This window comes from Myxocyprinus asiaticus, chromosome 16 (genome assembly GCF_019703515.2).
Source record: "Myxocyprinus asiaticus isolate MX2 ecotype Aquarium Trade chromosome 16, UBuf_Myxa_2, whole genome shotgun sequence".
NCBI lineage: Eukaryota > Metazoa > Chordata > Actinopteri > Cypriniformes > Catostomidae > Myxocyprinus > Myxocyprinus asiaticus.
In genome coordinates this window covers 37,700,833-37,709,809 of record NC_059359.1, presented here as the reverse complement: position 1 = coordinate 37,709,809, position 8,977 = coordinate 37,700,833, and positions in this window count along the sequence as shown.

The window sequence follows — 8,977 nt, the reverse complement described above, 5'->3', positions numbered from 1 at the left end:
GGTACTCATAGTACACTTCTTTTTGTTGCATTTTTAGTGTTAACATACAACTCAAAATGAGAATAGTGCCGAAGTGTACGGTTTGGGACGCACCTCAAGAAAAAGAGGTCCTGTTTATTTTAGTGAATCGGTTCCTTTGGACACTTCGCTTCAATAAACCCTTTTGTTTGAATGGTTAACCAAGTGAAATATTTCGTTTAAAACTGATGAGGGTAAGTATGTTTTCGATGAAGATATATACAGTAGACTCTATTAACTGTCACGTTGTTTATGATTCACTTCACAGTTGTATTTTTTATTTTTTTTATCAGTTTAACAGAATCATTAGAAATAACCGATTAAAATGATTCATTCGACATCAATGTTGAAAATGGATTTTTATGAAGTGGAATATTTTTCCTCTGGCATTCAAATGAAACAGAAACATTTACAAATCTTTACATTACTTTATCGGTGCACCAGGCAAACATAGGAGAAACTCATCTCCCTAAAGACATTGAAGAGCGAGGTCTTTAAATTCCACCATATCATCTTTACAACTTCATCCTCACATAGTTAACTTTAGGTTTTTATTGTACAAGTCATCGTATTAATTGTTCATTCTTTGCTTATCTTTGTGTATATTTTTTTTTATACTTCAACATTTATATCAGTGAATAACATGCATAAGTGAACTTGTTGTGTTTAATGAATTTTGCAGTATCATAAATGTGTTGACTCGTCATGATGTTTGATGTGCTATAGCCAAATCTATGAGATGAAAGACTGAGTATTTCTTCTGTGAATAGCAATTACAGTGCATCCGGAAAGTATTCACAGCACTTCACTTTTTCCATTTTTTTATTTTTAATAAATTTGCAAAGATTTCAAACAAACTTCTTTCACGTTGTCATTATGGGGTATTGTTTGTAGAATTGAGAAAAATTATGAATTTAATCCATTTTGGAATAAGGCTGTAACATAACAAAATGTGGAAAAAGTGAAGCGCTGTGAATACTTTCCGGATGCACTGTAAACCTATTCTGTTATTTTTGCGTCTTATGAATTTTATTTTACTAACAACAAAAGATTACTTTTGGATGTGCTAGTTTAGTTCACCACAGTTATATTTTATGGCTTAACAATAAACACATGACAGCCTTCAATTGACTGTCTGCATCTTTCTGTCTAGAGAGTAGGCCTGCCTAGCACAATTCAACCAAGTATTTGGGTTTGACACAAATTTTATATGAATATGTAATAGAGAATTAAAAAAAAAAAAAAAAAAGTATCCTAGTGTACAAAAATGTCTCCAGAAAAATAAAACACAATAATTGTACATGAAAAGTAATTCCACATGCAAATACAACAACGACTAAAGGTATACACTTTCTCTCCAAAGCATGCAGATCTTATTCAGTTCCATTCTGTGTCGTTTGAGCCATCATTGAGTCTGTGTCATGTCAAGTCAAGTCATTTTTATTTGTATAGCACTTTTCATAACACACATCGTTTCAAAGCAGCTTTACAGAAAATCATGCTGTAACAGAAAATTAAACTGTAATATCTATAATGTGTCTTAGAGTCATCATTGTGTAGTTTGATTAAATGTGATTGTAAAATGTGTAGAGAAATTAAATAATTAAATAATAATTGTATTTATAACCCCAGTGAGCAGCTTAAGGCGACCGTGGCAAGGAACACAAAACTCAATAAGATGTTGGTTAATGGAGAAAAATAACCTTGGGAGAAACCAGGTTTACTCTGGGGGCCAGTTCCCCTCTGGCTAACATCATGAATATAATGCCAATATTACTTATGTATAGTGCAAGTCATGGTTTAAAATTATTAAACTAATTAAGTGTTAAGGGTCAGTGTTTAAACAAAGATTTTGTATGAACTGTAAGATTGAAGTTCACACAGATGCATTGTTCTTTGTTAGTTGGCTGATGAAGGCTTTTATTTGCAATTAATTGATAGTCTATGTATTCCATTTCAAGAGTGTAGTCCATCAATAGACAAAGGTGATGCAGGCAGAGATCAATGAGGTGCATCGCCTTGCTGGACATCCTCCCAGTACTGCATTACAATTATCTAGTCTTGAGGTCATGAACGCATGAATTAGTTTTTCGGCATCAGCAACAGAGCATGTGTCGTAATTTAGCAATATTTCTGAAGTGGAAGAATGCTGTTCAACAAACATTGGTCATTAGATTTTCAAAGGACAGATCGGTATCAAATATAACACAGAAGTTCTTTGCTGTTGAAGACGATGTAACAGTACGTTCATCGAGAGTCAAATAATATTTTAGCGGCTTGTTTTTAAGAGTCTTTTTGGTCCAATAATTAGTACCTCTGTTTTGTTGGAATTGAGTAGAAGGACATTTCTGGCCATCCAATCTTTTATTTCATTGATATTCTCTGCTAATTTGGATCAATGTACTTGTGGCGCCATCTCCTGGTGGCCATATGTAATTATTTTTTAAATACTTTTTATTTTTACATATTTTTACTAAAGACAATATACAAATCATACATCAAAGAAAGATATATACATATATAAAACAGGATGTTAGTTTCAGTAACCATATATTTTCAAACACATTCCATAAATAACATGCATAATTCATTCATTCACATGTTATATTTTAATTCAAATGAAAAAGAAAGTTAAAACATCACATCCTTGTTTTAAGTATTGAATTAGAACATCATACATTAGACATCATTCCTCATATTTATTTAAATAATTATGTTCAAAAATTTAAAATCAAGGATTGGAAGAGAACAGTCTATCTATTAAATTATAATGTTTTTGAGAAAATCCCATCTTTGTTTACATTCCAGACTTTTCTTATTCATTTTAAATGTTACTTTCTCCATTTGGTATATTTCAGAAATCGTTTCTCTCAATCTTTGAAACTGCGGAGGTTCTGGTTTAAGCCAGTTTTTTGTAATCTGTTTAAAGCTGCTATTCTGATTACCCTAAATATATTTTGTTCTGATTTATTTCTTAAGTACAATGGCATTTTACCCAAAATAAGGTTTTCTGGATGTATTTCTATGGTGCAATTAAATATTAAGTTAATCTGTCTAATTATTTCATTCCAATAAGTTGTCAATATAGAGCACCCATATAGAATTTGACTGTAATGAGACTTATTTTCCCCACAATTTATCCAGATATCCCCTTTTACCATGCTGTTGTATTTACTTGAATAACAGGTGTTATTTTGTATCTTCCAAGCATATTCCATCCAAACACTGGATTGAGTAGTTTGAAGTAATCCAATAACAATGTTAGGAATTTTAAAGAGTGCGCTTGAAGTAGATGTACAGGACACTCATAGTAAAATTATATATACAGTCATGGGAAAAGAAAGTACACCCTCCTTGAAATCTATGGTTTTACGTATCAGGACATAATAAAAATAATCTGGTCCTTAGCAGGTCTTAAAATTAGGTAAATACAACCTCAGATGAAGAACACATGACATTACACCATGTCATGATTTATTTAACATTATTTTTATTATGTTCTGATATGTAAAACCATAGAATTCAAGGAGGGTGTACTTTCTTTTCCCATGACTCTAGGTGGGAGGATGAATGAAAAATCAATCAGCAAGACTGGGAAGAAATATCAAATAATAATATAAATAATTAAATGTGAATTTGGAAGCTCATATGTTTTTGCTAGGTTTGAAAAGGTATCCATTCCTTCATCAGTGAACAGTTGGTGATATCTTTTCAGACCTCTGTCTGCCCAAAACTTTAATGTATTATCTAATCTGTTTCGCATGAAATCAGGATCTTTAGCAATTTCTTGTAAATGAACAATATCTTTCTTAATGTGACTATTTTTACATATTTCTACCCAAACTCTAAAAGTACTATTAATACAAATATCTATTAATTTACATTTATTACTTTGTTTGGGTAAGAACAAAGATATACTTGTAGGTTCCTCCATTTCACTTTAGATTCTTTGTTCATCCAAATCAATTTAGGTTGAATTTGGGCTGCTTTATAGTAATTTATTACATTTGTAAGTCTGCCTCTGCATCTGAGACTGCCAACCTGTGCATCTTTTCATGTGGCTTGTTGAGCATGTTGCCACAGCACGTGTGGAGGCTTCATGCCATCCACTGTGGCATCCATGCCCAACTCACCACATGCCCCACTGAGAATGAACCACATTACAGTGACCACAAGGAGGTTACCCCATGTGACTCTACCCTCCCTAGCAACTGGGCCAATCTGGTTGCTTAGGAGACCTGGCTGGAGTCATGCCCTGGGATTTGAACTAGCGAACTAGCAAACTCCAGGAGTGGTAGCCAGCATCTTTTACCACTGAGCTATCCAGGCCCCCTTAGTACCCCTTAAATTTGCTTAAATTTTTTAGTACCCCATGATTATATTTGTATAATTCTGAGAGATTTTGTGGTATACGTATACCTAGAAACATTTTTCATCCCATTTAAACTGATTTTTTACATCTCTGGCCAATGGTGGGCCCAAAATCATACTCTCTGATTTAGATTATTTTATTTTGTATCCTAACACTTTACTATATTGATGAATAACGTCCATTATTACTGTAAGAGATTGATTTATATTTGTCACATATAATATAACATTGTTGGCATACATTGATAACTTATGTTCTTTTATTTGCTTATTACTTCTAATTGATTCAGCTAAAGGCTCCATACATAAAATAAAGATCAGGGGTGACAATGGGTCTCCCTGGCGAGTCCCTCTATATAAATTAAACACATTCAATATAGTCCCATTGACTCTTATTCTTGCTTCTAGTTTGTTAAACATAATTTTTAACCAACCCACAAACCTTTAATGAAAGCCAAATTTTCGAGCACATTTAAAAAAGAAATGGCCATGCAAGCCTATCAAAGGCTTTTTCCGCATCTAAAGTCAATAGCAATACTTGTTCCTAAGTTTTACATGCGTGTTCTATAATATTTAAAGTACGTCTCACATTATCCTTTAATAACCTATTGGTCATGTTTCCTGACTGGTCTGGATTAATCAGATATGCTATTACCTTGTTCAATCTGCTAGCGATAATTGATGTTAACATTTGATCTGTGTTTAATAAAGATATTGGTCTGTATGAAGCGCATTCTTCTGGGTTTTTCCTTCCTTATATTATTATTGTAATGATGGAGGTGGAAGCATAGCCATTATTTTCTAATGCCCAATTAAGGGCTTTACAAAGACTCGGTTTAAGATCTTGCATTAACTCTTTATAATATTCATTTGTAAAGCCATCACTACCATTTCCTACCGTAATTCATTACGGGAAATTTTAATTCTTCCTCTGTAATTGGTTTAATAAGCTCTATATTTTGTTCACTTGTCATTTCAGGTAGATACATGTTTTGTAAAAAACTTTGTGTCTCCTTTCTATTTGGGCTTCAATTTTCTGGTGCACATAATTTTTTATAATAATTACCAAATTCCTCCACCACTAACTCTTTTTTTAACAATATTTTCCACATTCTAATTTTTAACACTTACTTTGGTTGCCTTTTTTATTAGTTTTCTTAATTTGTATGCGAATAACCTCTGGGCTTTTGGACCACTATGATGGTTCTTTTGTTTAGTAAATTGTAAGGTTTTGTAGTTTCTGTCAGATAATAATTGATCTAATTTGCTTCTTTCTTCTTTTAATCTTTCAGTATTGTCTCATTTCCACTTGTCTTATGTCTAAATTCTAAATCTTATATTTTTTTCTATTTACATTATTTCTTTATCTCTCTGTTTCTTTTTATATGCTGTAATTGCCTTAGCTCCTTCCCAAATGATAATGGGGCTTACTTCCATTATCATTTATTTCAATATATTGTTTTATAACTCCTTATTTTCTCTTTAACGTCTCTGTCATCTAATAATTAATGATTAAATCTCCACAATGATTTTCTTCTTTCTATTCCTACATTTACTAGATTTAATAGACAGTGGTCTGACACTTCAGAAGGTCAAATTTCACATTTTGTAACATTTCCTAATTAATTTTCAAACATGAAGAAGTAGTCCAATCTGGAATATTAGTCATGTACACTCGAGTAGAAAGTGAAATATCTATCTAATCCTCCAGACATCTGGAAGATGATTTGCTCCTCTCATTTGTAAAGCAATTTTTTCTCCCTTATGTTTTAAATTACGCTGACAATCGAGTTTTGAATTTATGACCAAGTTAAAATCCCCTCATTATGGTCAGTCCTGATGCTTCTGATATCATTCATCTTAGCAGTTTGTTTATAAATTCTGGACCTTGTTCTGGTGGATTGAATATATTTAGTAAAGATAATTATTTATCTTCTATCTTGCCTTTTACTAGAACAAATCTTCCCTCTTTATCAGTATGGGTCTTTATTTCCTATTTGTTTTTTAATCATGATTGCTACTCCCCTCTTTGAAGAGCTATGTGACGAATACACTATTTCCATTGAAGATAACTGACCTAATTCTTTCTCTGATAGATGTGTTTCCTGTTGGAAGATAATATATCCTCGCTCTTTTCTAAGTTTAGCTATCACTTTCTTTCTTTTTATCGGATTATACATTTAAAGATATAACATTCATTTTATCAGACATGTTTCTTTTTGTAATTTGTATTCCTCCATTACATTTTTCTTAACTTGCTTATTTCTATACTTCATGTCAAAACTAATTTCGCATTTCTTGTATTTCAGCTTTTTCATATTATAGCTCACAAATAGCATCCTGTATGCATAAAGAAAAAATAAAATTAAACAAAAATTAAAACAGACTTCCATTATTGCTACCTTTCTCTGTTGGCAGCTGTTTGTGGTTTTCCATGCTTGCCTCATTGCATGGAACCTGGGTCTTGTGTTTAACACTAAGCCTTTATTGTTATTTAATTAAACAGTATCAATAAAAAGTTTTTTTAAATAAGATACTGCTTGTAAACCAAAACCTCTTTTATATTTTTATATATATATAAAAAAAAAAGTTGGTTCAAGAATAAGTCTGTGATCAAGTTCATAACTTACTGATGTATTGCAAGTATATTGTGCAAGTTACTATAACCGAATTTGTCCAGTTATTTTACGCAACAGGATCTTCCTCTTCATCAGTCAAGCTCATCTGCGTATTTTCTCGTTTGTTGGTCCTGCGTCACTGTTCTCTTCTCGACCTTTGAGTTGTCCAGTTATCCATTTTTTGTAATCTCTTTTCCAATTTGCTACAGATTCTGGAACCATAAAGCCCAGCGCTCGACTTGCACTCCATGGATCATCAAAAATGTCCATCCTGTCTTTCCGGAAAACCTTTAATTTGGCCGGGTAGATGATCTTAGACCTCACATTCTTTTGATGAAGTGCTTTGCGTATTGGTTGGAGAAGACGTCTTTTATTTTGGACTTTTCCGGTGTAATCATGGTCAAAGTATATCCTTGAATCACCAACTTTTACCTCCTTTTTCTCACATGCCATTCTCAGGATCTTCATTTGAATTTCCCATTCAAGAAACCTTACAACAATTGACCGAGGGCAAGGACTCTGTGTTAGGTCTAACAAGTACAGGATGAACTCTCTCTATTTTCAGCATTACTCGCTGTATTCTGAGTGTTTCTTCAAGCAATCCTCCAATAAATCCAAGTCTTTACCCTCAGCCCCTCTTTCAAGTTGTGTATTCTTGTATCATTTTGTCTGGATTTACTTTCTAAATAATCTATTTTAGTCTTGGCATCTTTCATGTTCTTCATTAGGAAGAGTTTCTAGTACTGTTTCTCCTTGCTCTTCACAAGTTTTCAATCTTTTCTCAGCCATCTTGACACTCGTAGCTACGTTTTTTAACTCTGACTTGAGGTCTTTCACTTCCCGACTTAAGTCCTCAATTGACTGTTTGATCTCTGATTTGAATTCTTCTACCTCATTTCTGAATTCGCTCAGTTGTGCTGTTATTTGTCTGAAGAATCTTGTGTTTGTTGGTCCATCTTTCCTCAAATATGTTGACTTCACTGATCCCACAATTGTACCTGATCTTAAATTCTTACCATCTTTAGACATTTGTTTTATGTCTTTAGATGGCAACAACAAAGTATTCTTAAGGGTCTTTTTTAAACCTTTTTCTGAGGTTGTGTTTGGTAACGAGTCACGCTATTAACACTAAGCCATGTTTCCGGCGGAAGTCTGGAAGTGGATCAATTCTTGGCCATATGAAATTAGAGTGAACACTCCTCTCTGCCCACATTTGGATGACTTTCACCTCTGGTTGAAGCAATCTGAATCCTAATATAATTGGTTTAGTGTTCCATGACACAGGACAACGTACTAGATCATTTCAGATGAAGTCATCAGATCCAGGAAAGCTAACTTGTTTTTAGCCAGATAACACATTATGTGCTGTGTGCACATTGTGCTTCATGTAGATTATCTAATGATCTATGAATCCTATTACGTTGTGTGTGGGCTCGTTTTAAAGATAATCCCCTCCTCTAAGTAATGGTATGTGATATTTTATGTTCTGTTTATTTTCATGAAACGAGGCATATAATTAACACCTGTTTACATGTAATGTATGTAAAAAAAACATATACTTAGCTATTAAACGGTATATTTTTGTCTGAGTACAAAAAGTAGGCTGGTTGTATTCTACTCTTCCACGACTTATGACACATTGCTGTTTGATCAGCTTGATGTTTTTACCAATTACAATAATATGCAGTGCAAAATTGTTTATAAATTATCAAAACGGAATTTGTCTGCAAATTTCAAAGCATTTGTTCAGTTTTGGTAAAAATGTCTACTTGCACTGTAAAGTAATTTGTGTTGGTCAAGACTGTACTTATTAATATTTTTCAGGGTTAAATACAGATCAGTTAAAATAAAAAATAAACTACAATAAAGAAAAGGTTATTCTACATTAAATAGAAGGTTACCATTTAATCATCTGATTGATAAAGGAAGTGCCCAAACAGTGAGCAGAAAAATAAATCCAAAGAGTCATG